Genomic DNA, 20,704 nt, shown 5'->3' on the forward strand with positions numbered 1-20,704 from the left:
AGGTTTTCCCTATTGGTACTAGAGCCCATTCGACTAGAGGCATGGCCTCGTCTTGGGCTTGGTCCTCTGGGTTTTCTATTCAGGACATTTATGCGGCGGCTGGCTGGTCCTCGCCTTCCACATTTGTGAAATTCTATAACATGGAGGTACCTTCCCTGCAGGCGAAGGTCCTTTCTGTATGATTTAGACTCGACAGGTGTCTGGTCTTATCCACATGTCATGTCAATGTTCATAAGCACACCATTCATTTTTTATTATAAAATCCGCCTCTGGCTGGTTATGATATCTCTTATACATAAAAGACCTGACGGTGTCCGGTCTTATTGGTATATTAGGTTGGATATGGGTGTATGAACATATATATATATTATCAGGCCCGACGGTGTCCGGCCTTTTTCAATATGTATAATTGGTTTCTGGCTTGTTTCTGTGAGCTCAGGGATCTTGAGCCGCAGTAGGCAACCAGTTACTTAGTTTGGCATTTTACATGGCGCCCCCACTGCGTATAGCTACGCAATACGAAGTGACCGTTCTCGAAAGGGAACCGAGGTTACGATAGTAACCAAATACGTTATGGTGTTTGTGATGATGACTTGCTTTTAAATATTTTAAATGACTCACACTCACCATAAACAGCGACACTGAAGATCTTTCCCCCATTGAAGCTGTTGATCTATATATAAACTCCAGCATGTTCAGTTGTGGTGTTTGTGATGGTCATAGATCCAGTTTGATTGTCCAGATTCAGTCTGTCTCTGAATCCCCCATCAAGAACATCATCATATACAGTGATTGTGTCGGCCCGTTTAATGATTTGAGCTATTACAGTATTTTCAATTCAATATTTTCATGAATCTCAGTGAACCCATAGTGAGCATGGATCCACACTTCGAAAATAGCCCGGAAATAGTAGACCAGTTTTTTGACATGCGTCAGCATGACATCAGAGCAAGGCGGACCACACTAGGACACATTTCTAACCGGCATGCATCTCGCGGGGATCACCGGTGATCGGTTCTGCGCAGATTTTGCTCATCTCAAACAAGCCTAATGTTGGCATGCTGACGCTAATTATTTGGTTCATGAACAAACTGAAGAATCGATTCACTGATTCACTTGCATGTACTAACTCATATATTTGCTCACTGAAATCACCGCAATTCGAAGATAATGAATTGGCGAAATAATTGTGCAAGTGTAAAATTAACTGACGACCATGTACAAATAAAAGGATGTTATTAAAACTAGTTGAAACAAATAAAAATAGGCCTAAACCAAAAACTAATTTGCTGCCATAACAAAAAAACAAAACAAAACAATTTGATGCAGATCGCTGAATTAAAATGATTTTAATCATTTAAATTTTTTTGCGATACCAGACCCTTTTTGAAATACTCACTGTGCACCAGTAAAATATTGATGATTACATTCGAAACGAGAATATTTTTTTTATGATCATGTCCTTTGTGTTTTCTATCAGCGGTTTAGAATCAGAACTAGCAATGCCAGAATAGTGAATAAATCACTATTGATCTAATTAAACAGTTTTAGAAAATGGTCTGAAATTGTTCGTGATTCAGTTTGATTCATTCGAACAGTTCACTCAATCTCTGATTTGTTTGCAGAGGTTTCTCACACTGAAATATTGGTATATTATATAGCCTACGACAGAAAACAAAAAGGGCCCTGGATGAGTTGCATATTTGCTTATAATCCAGGAAACAAACATGCAAATGTCTTCTTTGCCAATGATGAAAAAAAAAAAAATCTTTGCCAGTGATGAAGCATGTGTGCAGCTTAAACCCCGCCCCTGATGATGATATAATTTAATGCCATTCTAATTCATATCCTCAAACCTTGCTACACAATATACTTATATTTTTACATACATGATTTTAATTGTCCACAATGCACAATTTATTTTTTTTCAATGCTTTTATTAATGTGAGGAGTGTTTGAGAGAAGATATGGAAAAGACATTAAAGTTGAGAAGAGATTTGATTTCAGAATAACATTTTTGAAATTTTGGAAAGATGTAGTAAATGTAGTTAAATCAAAGTAACTGTGGAGCAGCATGACGGTCTCACAGGTCCTTAACACAGATATAGGGCATTGCGCTTGGACAGTGCCTGTCGTTCCAGCAACGGTTAGCTGTAAGATGGAATAATGAAATCAGTTATTCTGATCATTAAAGTGGTGTTAGAATCAAAATAAAATGGAATATTTAACTTAAGGCACTTTGTGAAATCCAAATTGAGTCATTTCATGTTACTGTATGATGTAAAATTGTTGGATTGTAAATTATAACTGAAAGTATTAAAAAAAACAGACTGCATTCTTACAGGAATAGTTGATCTCCAAACAGTTCTCGGGACGATTTAAATTGTTAGGTTCTCCAGAGCACCAGTTGGTATACAAAAACACACTTCCGTCACTCCACAACCAACGTCCATCCTAAAGAGTGAAGACAGTGAATACAAAGAGTGCACTACTGTTGTCAGACTTCAGGAAGAAGCGAAGTTCAGATTTGAAGTCAAACCATCTTCATTAGAAACTTTGCCTTTACTGTTTAAAGCAGAATTTTTAGTTTGACAAACGATAGGTCTCTTAACACTCTAAACAAAAATTGGGTTCTTTTTTTCTACCCAAATCCTGGGTTGAGCCTTTTAGGTATTTTTGGGGGGTTATTTTATCAGTATTTGGGTAGTTTTCTTGTGTTACCCAGAGCTTGGGTGTGTTATTTATCGTAGGCTTTTGCCACAGGTCACTTCAGGAGAGAGCACAGCACTGTCAAAATGGTGCATGTCTTCTGTAAAATACAGGTTTGTGTACATTTTATTTTATCTATAAATTCGTTATTGTGCTGTATATTGTTTACATTTTATGCAAAGCAACACAGGGGCAAATACAGGGGCGCGATGAGAGTTACGTTAGTCTTTTCGCCTGATGGAAACGCCGGATGCCTTGCATAAAATTTTATTCAAAAATATGCAGAACATAAATACGTGTGGTGTTAAAATATGTTCTCATAACTGTACACTGATTGTTTATGGACAGGTTATTGAGTCATTCATATTTCGGCTACGAGAGAAATGCAGGGCGGCGGTCTGAAGTTAGAGGTTCCCCTGCTGAACACGACCCAAGTGCCGGCACAAGATCCATCACCGCTACGGACTGGTCGATTACACTTGAATTACTAATAAATGTTTAATTTTTACTTCTAATATTTCTTAAACAAGCTTAAATGTTAGCAATATGTATTAAAAATTATATAAAATATACTGTACTGTAAAAGAAAAGAATCAACTCTTATGGATTAATCAACCCATTATGCTGGGTTAAATAAAAAAAAACAATTTGCTGTAAAATAAACCCAGCATGAGTTCTGTCCTATATTTACCCAGCTCGTGGGTTGTTTTTAACCCATTGTTTTTAGAGTGTAGGACAGACAATTGAACTTACTTTTACAGCATCACGAGCACCAATCCAAGTACGTGTGGAAGAAGAGGGCAACAGATTCAGCAGGAAATCATTTTCCTGTTGATTATGCACAGATGCGAGATTCGCACCAATACTTTGACAGTTTATCTAAAGAGACAAAAAAATAATAATTAATTGTCAATACAAATTATTTTTTTTTATTTTTTTTTGCATAAAGCAAGTGGCAACATTTTTGACATTTGCAAATAAAGTCTGCTCTAATTGATTATTTGCTCAGTACCAGTTTTCTGTACTATTTATTTGCAATAAAGAAAGTTTTAATATAAAAAATAACATTCCCACTTTATAGTAGGTGTCTTTAATATCACTGAAAAAATAACTTGTAGGATTTACTTTTTAAAATCCTAAATTTGCACTAAAACACATTTTAAGTCAAGTTTACTGCTACTGCTCTGAGTCGGTGTTTTCCGAAACCATCATTCTAACGAACATTCGCAAACAGCATCGCAAAGTTGTTGGAACGACAGCTCTCGACCTGGGGTGCGTTTCCCAAAACCATAGTTGCTAATCTGTTAGCAACTTAGTTGGTTGGCAATGGGAAATTGCATTGCAACCAACAAAGTTGCTAACTTAGTTAGCAACTATGGTTTTGGGAAACGCTCCCCTGTGGTTAAAGCATAGTTTCTAGTTTACATGACGTGTGGACTCAATAAATCCTTATCTTAAGCAAAATAAGCAAGCTGACATTCAGTAGTCTACAATCTTTATCTTTAATTAGAATACATACAAATGTCACTTACATCTTTTAGTTTGTCAAGAGATTTAAAGCGTCATTTTTTGAAGAGTGCGCATGTGCGAACAAGCTCTACTATAAGAACGAGCCTATGATCTAATCTGGAAATAAAGCAAAATAACTGAGAAAAATGAGAAATAGTCATCAGATGCCATGTCTGTGATTTATATCAAAACTTCTATAATTAGATCTCAAACATATTAATTAAAATAAGTTAATACTCATCCACGTGCGTGACGTCATAAACCAACGTGGTTGAACGACCACTTTGCAACAATACGGTTTCGGGAAACAGTCGTGACTAGCTAGTTGATTTCTTCAAAGATGCATCGTACTGTAGTGAAGCAGCGAGTTACGTCGTTGTATGGGAAACGCACTCCTGTAGCCTACAATACCTGCTATTATCAAGTAAAATATACTTACTATTGAACTAAACATTCGGCCAAAAATGATATTTAACCCATGATTTACTCGTTCGAGATGCATATGTCAATCATTTTTCATTGACGTCCTACGTCATACGCCGGCATCCATCTGCCGTGAACGCACGTCGACCATTGCCGGAAGCAAGATATTTTCATTTATAAAGTTTTAAATATGTACATTTTTACGACAAAACCGCACGGATTACCCTCAGAAGGCCTTCGTTTATCCCCCTGGAGCCGGATGGATTACTTTTGTGAAGGATGCATGCACATTTTGGGACTTGAAGGAGTGGACCCCATAACTTCACATTATAACCACTGAAAGATCTAAGACATTTTCTAAAATAACTGAAAATGTGTTCGTCTAAAAAAAGATTGACATATGCATCTCGAACGGCTTGAGGGTGAGTAAATCATGGGTTAAATATCATTTTTGGCCGAACTATCTCTTTAAGTAGATAGTTCTGTAACATAATGATCCACTGAGGCAAGATGTAGCAAACCCAAGTGCAACTTTAATTATCAAACATAAAACAAAGGCTGGAAACTCAGAACAAGAACAATTCAAAACTCAGAACATTCAATACTAGACACAGGGCAAAAATGAGGGCTTAAATACACAGGACTAATGACTGGACAAGGGACACCTGTGAACAATGAAACAATGAACCAATGACAACATGACACATCAGACAAGGGAACACATGGTAGGATCACATGACTAGAACGAGATCACATGACATACATGAAACAGGAACAAGGAACACAACCCACAATCAGTGGGTTTTTGTAAAAACAGGCTAACGATTGCATCATAACCACGCGACTCTCTGGAAATTACCGTAGAGACAGGAGGAGAAGCTCGCAGGCAATCGGAGGGACGTGGAGGCATAAAGTCCGATAAAGTCAAGGGAGAAGCCCATAGAGAATCATAAAGTTGCTCCTGCTCCTAGCTTATGGACAGATCCTACTCACGCTCTCCGTCTCTGCGAGATTCGGAAGGGAATGATTCAGATTTTTCTTGGCACAGCTCCTAGAAGACTTACAACTGTCAGACAGGCTGCTCACGTCACATCCACGTCATCAAGCTCAGTTTGAGTCAGCGCAGTTCGCTCGGCAATCAGGAAATGAGTGCTTCTAATTTGCTTCACTTTTCTCCGTTGAAACCAATGGGGTCGCTGTGTCCAGTTTATATACTGTCTATGCCCACAACGTGACAAGTACTTAATTATATTTAATTCATTTAATTTAGTTTAGTACAGAATTATAAAAGTTGAGTAGGTTTTACTTAATTTTATATCGTTGATATTTACGGTTTAATTTCTACAAGCTTGAATTGACTACTAATATAGAATTTGCTTTGTTTTGTAAATTCTTGCCTGAACTAACTTTTCCATGTAGAAATTACATTTGTTTTTTTCTGTTGCACTTACTTCACCACAGAATCATTTCTATCATTTTAAATTAATCATTTGATAATGCACTTATTGTGACATATGTCTTTACATCTGTCTTTTTAGATGTAGTTAAAGGCACCTAATTTAGTTACACATTACCTCTGCTGTGATCCAGTCAGTCGATTGAGAAAAGTACTTGTAGCTTCGGCGTTCAAAAATTATCCATCTGGCAGGGCTTTTTTGGGCTAAATCAACTGCATCCAGTCCATTAATATTTCTTGTAACATTCACTGCAAAGAATGTTTTTATTTTTTATTTATGTAGCTTATTTTATGTTTGTGTGATTATGTGCTGAAAATATGTGTACTTTATACACTGTAAACCCCTTATTAATCATGCAAATCCTAGTCAATGGAATATTGTACATTTCCAAAATGTTTGGGTTTTAACTAAATAAATGTCTTGGTTACCTTCTGCATCCCCCATGGAGAAGATAATGAAAAGAAGCAGACAACTTTTCAGCATTGCCATGATGAACCTGAAAGTAATAAGCAGGAAAAGTTAAATGTCTGCATGCACTCATATGCTGCACACGGCGGTTCTCAATGAATTTAAACACAAAGTGCAAAAATACTTCAGGAAGAACATTTATTCAGAGGGTTTCTCCATATCTATTGAATGAAGATGGGTCATATTTATACAAATAATATCAGGAAGTAACATCCAAGGTGTCCTATGGGCAAAGATCAAACTTTATCATTCCTGGCATATAAATAATTATAGTAGTTATTAAGAGAGGTCAAATGTTCAAATGTACATGTGTCTTGAGTTCCTGTTTGCGTGCAAGTGTGCCAGGGTTCAAGGTTCTTCACTGAAGAAAAGAAAAAGTAAAATTGGCTTCTTTTTTAAAAAAAATTATTTTGCAAGTTTTTGCATTCATATTTTTTTAAGTAAATGTCACATGTATGGAATTTACTAAGTTAGGCAAAATTAAAAAGCATAAGTAAATTTAACTTGACCAGTTAGAGTTTGTGGAGTAAGTTCTACTTACTCATTTGAAGTTTACTTTGCAATACTCTGTTTCCAGTAATGTACATTTCACTCATTCTTTGTTTGTAAATTTTACTCAATGTACCCTGAAAAAATAACTTATATGATTTACTTGATAAAATCCTCGTAACAATGTATACATTTTAAGTAAATTTTACTACTTCTCTGTACAACTTACCTGTTATTATCTAGTACAATCTACTTACTATTGAACTTAAAATTAAGAAATTGAACTTAAAACATTTGACATTTAATTGGCACTTAACATGTAATTGTAGTAATTAAGCAAATATTACTTAATTATTTTAAATGCATTTAATTTCACATACATAATTAAGTAACATCTACTTAACTAAGTTAAGTAAATTTAACAAAACTAACTTTTTACTCAAACAATATAACACTGAATTAAACCACACTTTTAAAGTGTATACTTTACTTAAAAACAAAGTAAATAAAACAATAGATATTGTATAGATTACTGTATCTATATAATAGAAGTAACATGGCTCCTGAACGCCTCAATAATTGATACACAATACACAATGACAGTAACATTCGATAGATCGTTTTTGAGTATAAATGTGTCATTTTGAGTACCTTTTTAGAAGAGAACTACCTTTTGATTTAGAATTTACATGTTTTTTTTTCCTGTAGCATTTACTACACCACACACAAAAAAAATGATATATATATACACACACACACACACACAGTATAATCCATGCTTTTAAATATGGTTTACTTGCAAGTAAACAACACAGTAGATTTTGTGTTACACTTTGTGAGACTACACATCTACACCAACTGAACACTGGGACCTCAATACTTGGTACACAACAGTGAAAATTACCCATTTATCGTATTTTTTGAGTAAATGGGTCATCTTTACAACGAGGGGACGCCTTTGTTCTGTTTAGGGCCGTCACTTTGAGGAAATTCATTCCATATGTCATAAAACCACAAGTTACTAAACCTAATGACGATATTATATATGGCCTAGATAAATATAGATAGACATCTTAATAACTATTCTAAATAACTATATTTATTTATACCAAACATTTAATAACACACCTCTCCATGATATTATTCATTTTAAGTAAAGTGCTAGTATTTTTACTTTCCTACTGGCCAGTGACTATATACTATAGTATAATTTAGGCTATAGGACTATTTACCACTACTCAAAACATTTTATCTTATCTAACTTTGACCACAATGATTGAGTGATTGGCTGTTTGGGGTGGGCTCTGTCAATGATTTAATCATAGAAATATTGTAGAATTCAAATAAAGGTTTAAAAAAAATTGTTGCCATATTCAAATAAAGGTTTTAACATGTAAAATGTTTGGGTTTTAAAACTGTCGAGGTGTGTCGACTTGTGGTTAGAAGCATAGTTTCTTTAGTTTGCATAACATATGGACTCAATAAATCCTTATCTTGAGCCAATAAGCAAGCTGACATTCAGTTAAATCTATATCTTTTATTTAGGCAAGGCAAGGCAAGACAAGACAAGGCAAGGCATGGCAAGTTTATTTATATAGCACATTTCATACACAATGGTAATTCAAAGTGCTTTACATATAAGAAATTAAAATAATCAAAAGAAATAAGAATAATTAAAACAGTTTAGAATAAAAAATGAAAGAAAATACAGTGCAAACAGTCGGACGAACAGTGGCACAGTGCTTATTCAGTAAATGCACATAAACGTGTTTTGAGTCTGGATTTGAATGTGATACTGTAGGAGTGTATCTGATCTCCTCTGGAAGCTGGTTCCAGCTGCGACTGGCATAATAGCTAAAAGCAGACTCGCCATGCTTAGAGTGAACCCTTGGTATTTCTAGCTGATGTAAACCTAATGTTCTGAGTGATCAGTTGGGTTTATATTCAGTGAGCATATCTGCAATGTATTGAGGTCCTAGGCCATTGAGTGATTTATATACCAGTAATAAAATCAATCCTAAATGTAACTGGGAGCCAGTGTAAAGACCTGAGGACTGGTGTGATATGTTCATATTTTCTGGTTCTGCTCAGCGTTCTGTATGAGCTGACACTGTCTTATGGTCTTTTTAGGAAGGTGAAGGGGGTGGATTGGAATCCACTGTTGCTTCAATGTATATGTAATGAGTGATTATAATCGAGGTATTAATCAATATTTTTCCTTCTTAATATCAAATGAGTTGGATGACTTCTCTGGAGATTTTACTTTGTTATAGAAGTTACCAGTGTGATTACTGAAATGTTATTTTCATGTATTCTTTAATGTCTGTATTTGATATCTGAATGCAGTAACAGTGCTTGCTTATTCAGCCCGGCTTCAAGAAATGAAATATGGACTTGTTTTGTGTTTGAGAAAGGTCTTCAACATGTTAAAACATATAGGGGTCATTGAAGCCAATGATTTAAGGGACCATTTCTTTGTTAAAGCCTTACTTTCCAGTTAGACTAAAGTGTTGCTCTCCTTCAGAGCAACTACCAACTTCGCATTATCTTTATGTTTTGAGAAAACTCTCCTGTTTATAGTTAGAGCCATGGCCAAATCATTTTAAAATAATAAAAATGACAACAAAATGTGTTTGAAAGAATTTTTTGTTAAATTTTAATTAATTTATTACTGTCCCTGGACCGGTGCAATAGAGGCTACTCTAGTAAGACAGTAGCAGTGTCTAGGACCCAACAGTCCTGGATCCATGTCAACAGTGAAAACCAGATAACTGAGTAATTCTTGTATGAAGAACGGGCCTCAGGTTCAGTTGAGCTTCTGTTCACTGATCAATGTTTATATGTGAATAAAAGCCTAAATTTAATCGAGCGATCGAGTCTCTTCAAAAAAAAAAAAAAAAAACAAAAAAAAAAAACATATGATGAATCCATATATTCATATGGATTAGCTTTACGATCTCTTTATGAACTTTTTGAAGTGTCAAAGTGGTAGTTGCGTAGCTGTCAATGGAGAGACAGTAATACTGTTTTGTTAAAGTGCATGAATTAATTTCCCTTTCTAAGTTATTTGTTTTTAAGTCATAGATAACTTGCTTGTAGGATTCGGCCTTCCTTGTAATTAGGCATTAGAAGGATGAAAACCCCTCGATAGGCGACTTAACAGATACAATGACTAGGCCCTAACTGTTGCATTGTGTTCCTCCTGCCATTAGTGATGGGAGAAATTAAACTTTTCAAAGCTTTGAATCAAGTGAACCAAATGTTTCGCAAAATGATTCAATGTTTTGAAGTGTTCAAAACACCACATGCTGGCGGACCCGGTCCGAACAGTGGTGCAACAAAATAATCAGGCTAAACACGGATAAAAACAGCTTTTCCAACCCATTGCAAATGCTTTACTGAAAGTAAAACCTATCAAATGCAATTAACTAATCATCTACCGTTAAATATTAAGTGTCTAAATGTGTTCTTTTATCAATTTTTGTTTTGTTTGTTTCATGGATTGCTCAGCTAAACAGGACAATAAGAGACTTTTAACTACTATTATTCCTTTTAATTATTACTAATAATTACTAATGTCTCATTAAACCTGTACAAATGTATAAAACTGATCAGAGATCATGTAAAACCATAGACATTTGTTCAGTCTCAGTGAACCCAGGGTGCTTCTCAATATCCCTCCTCGTCTCCTCGCTCCTCCAGCCTACAGGGCTGCCAACTTTTGAGTTTAGCTTTTAGATTAAAAATTACAACTCAATTAAATATAATGCGTTTTTTATTGTAATAACAACGTTATAGTATTTTTACATACATGAATTTGAGTAATTTGAGGAGTGTTTCAGAGAAGATATGGAAAAGAGATTAAAGTTTAAAAAAGATTTGATTTCAGAATAACATTTTTGGAAAAATGTAGTAAATGTAGTTCAATCAAAGTAACAGTGAAGCAGCATGACGGTCTCACAGGTCCTTAACACAGATATAGGAGAATGAGCTTGAACAGGGCTCATCGTTCCAGCAACGTTGAGCTGTAAGGTGGAATAATGAAATAAGTTATTCTGATCATCATAGTGTTGTTAGAATCAAAATAGAATAGATCGTTCAACTGAAGGCACTTTGTGAAATCTAAATGAGTCATTTCATGTTACTGTATGATGTGAAATTGGATTGTAAATTATAACTGAAAGTATAAAAAGAAATCAGACTGTATTCTTACAGAAAAGGTTGATCTCCAAACAGTTCTCGGCACGATTTGAATTGTTAGGTTCTCCAGTGCACCAGTGGGTATACAAAAACACAGTTCCGTCACTCCACAACCAGTGTCCTTCCTAAAGAGTGAAGAGAGTGAGTACAAAGAGTGCACTACTGTTGTCAGACTAAATTTGAATTAAGTTCAGATTTGAAGTCAAACCATCTTCATTAGAAACTTTGCCTTTACTGTTTAAAGCAGAAATTTTAGTTTAGACTAACGAATACATCTCTTTAGGACACACAATTGAACTTACTTGTACAGCATCATGAGCACCAATCCAAGAACGTGTGGAAGGAGAAGGCAATAGACTCAGCAGGAAATCATTTTCCAGTTTATTACGTACAGATGCGAGATTCGCACCAAGACTTTGACAGTTTCTCTAAAGAGACAGATTTTTTTTTATTGTCAATACAAAATCATTTTTTTTAGCATAAAGCAAAAGTGACAACATTTTAGACATTTGCAAACAAAGTCTGCTCTGATTGATTATTTGCTCAGTACCAGTTTTCAGTACTATTTATTTGCAGAAAAGAAATTTTTACTATAAAAAATAGCATTCCCACTTTATAGTAAATGTCTTTAACTAATATCACTGAAATAAAATGACTTGTAGGATTTACTTGATAAAATCCTCATGACAATTTACACATTTTAAGTACATTTTACTGCTTCTGCTCTGTACAACTTCCTTTTATAGTGTTGTTAGAATCAAAATAAATTATAACTTTTATTTTTATTATCAAAAGACAGATGTAAAGACGTGTGTACACAATAAGTGCATTGTCAAATGATTCATTTAAACTGTTAGAAATGATACTGTGGTGAAGTAAACAATATTTTACTTGTTATTATCAAGTAAAATCTACTTACTATTGGACTTAAAATTAGTTTACATTTAATTGACACTTAACATTTAATTGAAGTATTAAGGATATATTACCTAATAATATTAAATTGATTTAATTCCACATATAGAATTAAGTAACATCTACTTAACTAACTTTAGGAAATTTAACAAAATTAATGATTAATGAATAATTAATAATTATATAGGCTATATACACTCACCTAAAGGATTATTAGGAACACCATACTAATACTGTGTTTGACCCCCTTTCGCCTTCAGAACTGCCTTAATTCTACGTGGCATTGATTCAACAAGGTGCTGAAAGCATTCTTTAGAAATGTTGGCCCATATTGATAGGATAGCATCTTGCAGTTGATGGAGATTTGTGGGATGCACATCCAGGGCACGAAGCTCCCGTTCCACCACATCCTAAAGATGCTCTATTGGGTTGAGATCTGGTGCCTGTGGGGGCCATTTTAGTACAGTGAACTCATTGTCATGTTCAAGAAACCAATTTGAAATGATTCGAGCTTTGTGACATGGTGCATTATCCTGCTGGAACTAGCCATCAGAGGATGGGTACATGGTGGTCATAAAGGGATGGACATGGTCAGAAACAATGCTCAGGTAGGCCGTGGCATTTAAACGATGCCCAATTGGCACTAAGGGGCCTAAAGTGTGCCAAGAAAACATCCCCCACACCATTACACCACCACCACCAGCCTGCACAGTGGTAACAAGGCATGATGGATCCATGTTCTCATTCTGTTTACGCCAAATTCTGACTCTACCATCTGAATGTCTCAACAGAAATCGAGACTCATCAGACCAGGCAACATTTTTCCAGTCTTCAACTGTCCAATTTTGGTGAGCTCGTGCAAATTGTAGCCTCTTTTTCCTATTTGTAGTGGAGATGAGTGGTACCCGGTGGGGTCTTCTGCTGTTGTAGCCCATCCGCCTCAAGGTTGTGCGTGTTGTGGCTTCACAAATGCTTTGCTGCATACCTCGGTTGTAACGAGTGGTTATTTCAGTCAAAGTTGCTCTTCTATCAGCTTGAATCAGTCGGCCCATTCTCCTCTGACCTCTAGCATCAACAAGGCATTTTCGCCCACAGGACTGCCGCATACTGGATGTTTTTCCCTTTTCACACCATTCTTTGTAAACCCTAGAAATGGTTGTGCGTGAAAATCCCAGTAACTGAGCAGATTGTGAAATACTCAGACCGGCCCGTCTGGCACCAACAACCATGCCACGCTCAAAATTGCTTAAATCACCTTTCTTTCCCATTCTGACATTCAGTTTGGAGTTCAGGAGATTGTCTTGACCAGGACCACACCCCTAAATGCATTGAAGATACTGCCATGTGATTGGTTGATTAGATAATTGCATTAATGAGAAATTGAACAGGTGTTCCTAATAATCCTTTAGGTGAGTGTATATATATATATATATATATATATATATATATATATATATATATGTATATATATATGTATATATATATATATATATATATATATATATATATATATATATATATATATATATATGTATATATATATATATATATGTGTGTGTGTGTGTGTGTATATACAGTGCTATGCATAAGTGAATACACCCATGCTAAAGTTGACTAAAAAGAGGAATAAAAAATCATATTTTGGAAATTGAACTTAATGCCTTAATTAAAAAAATTAGGAAAAATCCAACCTTTAAGGACACCAATTTTCTTTGTGAATGAATAATGTATCGTAAATAAATAAATGTTCTTCCTTAAAATACATGGTGCATAAGTGAGTACACCCCTATGTTAAATTCCCGTAGAGGCAGGCAGATTTTTATTTTTAAGTATTTTTTATTTTTTTTTAGGATACTATGCATCCTGATAAAGTTCCCTTGGCCTTTGGAATTAAAATAGCCCCACATCATCACATAGCCTTCACCATACCTAGAGACTGGCATGGTTTTATTTCAGTTAGCCTAAAAGCTAGTTTGATTTGCATTGAGAGATGATCTTATGGAAAGTACCCCATGCCAATCTCTAGGTATGGTGAAGGCTATGTGATGATGTGGGGCTATTTTAATTCCAAAGGCCAAGGGAACTTTATCAGGATGCATAGTATCCTACATTTTTTTTTTTTTTAAATACTTAAAAATAAAAATCTGCCTGCCTCTATGGGAATTTAACATAGGGGTGTACTCACTTATGCACCATGTATTTTAAGGAAGAACATTTATTTATTTACGATACATTATTCATTCACAAAGAAAATTGGTGTCCTTAAAGGTTGGATTTTTCCTAATTTTTTAAATTAAGGCATTAAGTTCAATTTCCAAAATATGATTTTTTATTCCTCTTTTTAGTCAACTTTAGCATGGGTGTATTCACTTATGCATTGCACTGATATATATATATATATATATATATATATATATATATATGTGTGTGTATATATATATAAGTAACATGGCACCTGAACACCTCAATACTTGGTACAAAATACACAATGACCTTAACATTCCGACAGTATGTGGATCGACGGTAACAATCTTTTTGAGAAATTGTGTCATTTTGAGTAGAAAATTAATCCAGATGTCATAAAAGGGCAAGTTACTAAACCTACCAACAAAAGCAATGATAAAACAGTGTAAATACAGCTGGAAAACAGTGGAAAATCAACATTATTAATTATTAATGCCCCAGTGCATGATGGGAATACCAGTATAATAATTTTATATCGTTGATATTTATGATTATAATTTCCACAAGCTTGAATTTAGTACTAATATATAATTCTTGCCTGAACTAGATTTTTCATGTAGAAGTTACATTTGTTTTTTTTCCCTGTAGTATTTACTTCACCACAGAATCATTTTTACCAGTTTGAATTAATAATTTGACAATGCACTTACTGTGTACATACATATATTTACATCTGTCTTCACAAAATTTAAAGACACCTAATATAAAGTGTGACCAAATCATCTTGTTGTGACACATTACCTCTGCTGTGATCCAGTTAGTCGGATAAGAAAAGTACTTGTAGCATCGGAGTCCATATTTTATCCATCCTGCGGGGCATCTACTGGCTAACCAACTGCCTCCAGCCCATTAACATTTCTTGTAACATTCACTGCAAAGAATGTTTTAATTTTCATTTATGTATCTTATGTTTTTGTGATTATGAGCTGAAAATATGTGTACTTTATACACTGTAAACCCCTTATTAATCATGCATATTAGTCAATGGAATATTGTACATTTCCAAAATGTTTTTAAATAGCAAGGGTTTTTACAAATAAATGTCTTGGTTACCTTCTGCATCCCCCATGGAGAAGATAATGAAAAGAAGCAGACAACTTTTCAGCATTGCCATGATGAACCTGAAATGAATAAGCAGGAAAAGTTAAATGTCTGCATGCACTCATATGCTGCACACTGCGATTCTCAACGCATTTAAACACAAAGCACAAAAATACTTCAGGAAGAACATTTATTCAGAACTCACTTTGGTTGTTAAATTGTTGAGAATCTCAGAGGAAGATTTTGTGAAGAGCCAGAGCCTGTGTAACACCAGAACATTCTCATATCTGTTGAATGAAGATGGGTCATATTTATACACATAATATCAGGCAATAACATCCGGGTGTCCTGGGCAAAGATCAAACTTTATCATTTATGGCATATTAGTTCTAGATTTATAGTAACAATTAACAGAGGTCAAATGTGCGTGTCTTGATTTCCTTTTTGCGTGCGAGTGTACCAGTGTTCAAGGTCAAGTTCTTCACTGAAAAAAAAAAACATGAAGTAAAATCTACTTAATTTTTTCCTTTGCAAATTTTTGCACTCATGTTTTTTAAGTAAATGTCACATGTATGGAATTAACTAGGTCAAATTAACAAAGAGCATATTTAACTTGGCCAGTTTGTGGAGTAATTTCTACTTACTTATTTGAACACTTATTGTCAATTCAGCACTGAAATAAGCCATGCTTTTAAAGCACATGGTTTACTTTAAAACATATAAAAACAGTAGATTTTGTGTTACACTATGTAAGACTACATATCTACACAATATAATGAGGTACCAAACTGAACACATAGACTCCAATACTTACACAACACACAACAGTGACAATGACAGTGAAAATTACCCATTTATCAGTACATACACTGAAAAAAACAATAAGAAAAATTTACTTAATTTTTCTTTGGCATGTTTTTTTAAGTAAATTTCACATGTGGAATTAAGTAAACTTTACTTAACTAAGTTAAGTGAAAATAACTTGGCAATACATTTCATTCACTCAAACAATAAAATTGAATTAAATCACACTTTTAAAGTATATATGCTTTACTTACAAACATATAAGTAATTAATACAATAGATATTGTGTGAGACTCCATATCTACATAACAGAAGTCAAGTGTGTGAATGCAGAGACCTCAATACTTGGTAGATAATACACAATGACGGTAACATTTGATGGATCGTTTGAATGTGTCATTTTGAGTAGAAAATGAACTCCAAATGTCACAAAATGGCAAGTTACTATATCTAACAACAAAAGCAATGAAAAAACAGTGTAAATACAGCTGGAAAACAGTGAAAAAATCAACCTCACTAATTATTCAAGGCCCAATGCATGATGGGAACACCAGTTCAAATTACATCAAATTACAGAACAACAAGTAATTTTACTTAATTTTATAACATTGATATTTACGCTTTCATTTCTACACAATTGAATTGAGTACCAATATATAATTTACTTAGTTGTAGCGACAATGACTGACATGCGGTCACATGGTCACATGCTGTTCCAATTAGTAAATCCTTGTCTCCAAACACATCCTTCGTTGTCTTTTCAGACAACGGGTCTGTCCATGGCGTCTTTAAGTCTGCTCGGACATGTCAACCTTGTTGCTCCCCAGAGGGACATTTGAGTCACAAAGGAAACCCTGTTTTTGAGAATCCCCTCTAAAACCCCCCAGCTCAGCGTGAACCCCTAGTGACTTTACAGCCTCGTGACATTCCAAAAACACACACACACACACACACACACACACACACACACACAAAAAAAAGCCTTTGAGGGCAACTTCATATAGAAATATAGCTCTTGAATGTATACCTTCCGATATGCATGTGTGATTAGCTTTGCTTTATAATAGAGGTGTGGTTTGCTAGAGTAAAATCTTTAATTCTGAAGATTCATTGAAAGAAAATCACTCCATAGGATCTTGTAACCTGGTCATAAACTTTTATGGCTCCAAAGCTGCATCTCATCCAGGTCCTCTGCAAGCCAACATTCCAACACATTGACACACATGGAACTTTTCATGGAACTCTTCAGAGAAAACTCTTCAAATGTTTGATACATATTCCTTTGTTTCCCAGGTGCCTTCACTTGCCATAACGGAAACACTGACAATCTTATTGTGTGTTTAATCAAACTTTATATGTGGGTAATTCTGCATATCTCCTGTAACTTCGCATTTCTACAACCTTCATGTGATGTGTTTGATATCTCTGTAATTCTCTCAATCTAACAGAGTCGAATTCCAATAGCAGAATGCAGCAATATACATTGTTTACACAATTCATATTTCTGGAACCGAAAGGTTTAAGTCAATCGTCACTGTAACTCGAGCCAGGAGATCGTTCCAAACGAACAAAGGGATCTTCCCGCTAGAAAAATCTCGACAGCTGATTCGTCCTCTCCGAAGAAGGGGACGGTACATGGGACACTGATAAAAGTCCAAACCTTCAGTTTCCTCTCTTTCTCTCTTCTCCGGTCCCGCTCTCTCTTCTCCGGCCTCTCTCATCCCTGACCTCTCACCCTTCCTCCTCTTCTCCCCGGCGCAGCGCTTCTCCAAGGAACATCTGAAGAAGGCCCTAGCCTTCTCTATCGAACGAGCACATGTTCGAGACGGAGCTGCGTCCTTTGCAACGAAGATTCTGCAGCCTCTCCCTTCCCGGGAGACGAATCTGAACTTTCTCGGTAATATTACATTCAGTGAGCCTTTTAAACTTCCCGCGACACCGGAAGACGCAGCAGAAACAGGACACCGTCCGCGCTTTCCTGCCTCTCAGCATCACCCGAACAGATGACAAACTCGCAAGTATATTATCTGATAAAAGCTGTTCCAGGTGTCTCGTGAACTTAGGTTTCTATATGTAATAATTACTAGCTTTTCCCTTCTCTCTATTTCTTTCTTTCTTTCATTTCATTCTGATCATGCTATGTTTTATGTTTTGGTTCGGTTAAATGTTTGTTTGTTTATTGTTTGCATTTTTACGTACGTTTATAGTGGTAGCTCATATAATCTCTAGTCTTACATTTATTAAAATCCATGAAATACTTTTCACTGTCTCTGTGTTTGAAAGCCTACCTTATAAGTCAATGAATCTAAAAGATCTAAGCTACAAGCTCGATATTACAGACTACCTTCAGTCGTTTTAATTAATAAACTCAGAAAGTTTGATGTTCGTGGCCAGAACATAAACTTTCTTGGAGTTTGTAAATAGATACCCCTTCTTAACTGTGATAATCTTACATTTATTCGCGGGACGAATGATGGATGACCAGACCAGTTACAGAACCAGGTAATCTCGATAATTGATAAAGTAAATGTACATGCGATTTCTGAATTATTATGACCATGAGTTATGATTATTAATATTTCCAAAATTCCCTATATCCTTGAGCTAATTCACATTCACCCAGAGTCGTATTCGCTACATTGTTTTCTTTCTTGCCTGAACTAACTTTTTCATGTAAATTACATTGTTTGTTTCTGTAGTATTTACTTCACCACAAAATAATTTTTATCAGTGTAGTTTTTGAGTAAATGAGTCATTTGTTCACCCAAGAGGACGTTTGACCGATATGTAACGCAACCAATCACAGTTCCCTTTGTTCCGTATCATGTTTAGGGGAAATCCAGTCTGAGGAAATCCGTCAGTTTGAGGAAATCCATTCTATATGTCATAAAACCACAAGTTACTGAACATAATGATGATATGAGATAGCCTAGATAGATGGCCTAGATAGATAGATAATTATTAACTATTCTAAATAACTATATTTATTTATTTATACCAAACATTTAATAACACACCTCTTCATAATATGAAAATCTTATTTTCACTTTAAGCAAAGTGCTACCATTTTTGATTATATCTATATACAGCCTGTATACTGTTGCTATAGTAACGGACACAACTTTAACCTGGTGTTACGGTTTAACTCTTGCGTAGTCGTATTCACCTAACATTTTATCTTACCACTAAGAGTTCTCCTAAATGGCAGTAAAAGTTCTTATTGAAGAGTTTCCTCTTAAAACCTATTCACAAAGCTGCTGAGACCATTTTTATATTTACATTAATATGAGTTCGCCTAGCCTGCCTATGGTCCCCCAGTGGCTGGACATTTTGATAGGTGTAAACCAAGCCCTGGGTATTTTTGAAAAAATGAAAGCTCAGACGGGCGAATCTAGAATCTTCCCTTTATGTCGTCATAAGGGGAAAGGTTACCTCCCCTTTCTCTTCTTTGCCCGCAAAAAGAATTTGGCCGCCCATTAGAATATGAGAATATACGCGAGAGCGATATTGTTTTTTCCTCGAGAGACATCACGGCTTGCAAACGAGCAAAGCATAGCAGTTGCTCAGTGTTTGGATGTACAAATGAACACAAAAGTATGTTTTTAGTTCCTTCATCCGAGCCTCTGAAGAACCAGTGGGTTATGTGAATTTCTGATGTGTAATTGTTCAAGTTCAGACAGGTAATCTTTCTCTCAAAGTCGTTCAATACTGTTTATGCATCAGTAAATCAAGCCAGTGACTTAAATATCAACTTCACATCGTTTCTCTTAGTAGGATGAAAATAATCTTACTTAAACTGTGATTAATCTATATACAGAAAGCGATCAAAGAACAATCCCTTTCCAATCGCCCAAGCTGTCAATCACACAGCGCGAGTTTATCTGGACACTTGCCAAAACTCGTTATGAAATCAATGACGCTGTTACGCTGCACAACAAAGCTCTTACTGTACTTACCTCATGTTTGCATTGGTGAAAGCATTAGTGAGAGAGAGTGCAGAAACTGCGTTGCAATGATAAGATCTTCATTCACGCGATCAACAGGCTATCATCTGCTCAATGCTCATCACTGCAAACTTTTATGTGATGGGAATAGATCTAAATACTTAAAAAACTTTTCACGATTTGTTAATCTCGATAGCTGTAATAGTAAAAACGTACAATAGCTGTAATAGTAAAAGTTTTCGAGAGAGTTCCACATGTAATGCCAGATATTTCATATGCAAGTGTGACCGAGTGAATAAGGATGGTGCACGGGGTGGGGCGTGTATTTAGTTTGCTAAAGTTGACTGGCCTAAATATTTGCCCCAATTGTTGTTTTCTTATAATACCACCACACATCAGACAACAGGCGAGTGCCCACATTTTGTAATGTTTGGCCAAGAACCTAATTTGCCAGTTGATTTTCTCTTTGGAAGAGTTCCACAGCCGAAAGCAGGCACAGTA

At 35.4% G+C, this 20,704-nt stretch overlaps 1 long non-coding RNA gene across 1 annotated transcript; it reads right to left on the reverse strand.

Annotated features, from left to right (window-relative positions):
- Positions 1 to 10,964: 10,964 nt before the first annotated feature.
- On the reverse strand, positions 10,965 to 11,623 carry LOC307169986. Its single transcript, XR_013823261.1, has 3 exons — positions 11,558 to 11,623; positions 11,269 to 11,380; positions 10,965 to 11,080 (listed from the first exon to the last, which is right to left on the reverse strand). It is a non-coding gene; the product is annotated as an uncharacterized lncRNA (long non-coding RNA).
- Between the last annotated feature and the right edge of the window lie 9,081 nt (positions 11,624 to 20,704).

Source organism: Squalius cephalus (genome assembly GCF_949319135.1).
Source record: "Squalius cephalus genome assembly, chromosome: 13".
NCBI classification, from domain to species: domain Eukaryota; kingdom Metazoa; phylum Chordata; class Actinopteri; order Cypriniformes; family Leuciscidae; genus Squalius; species Squalius cephalus.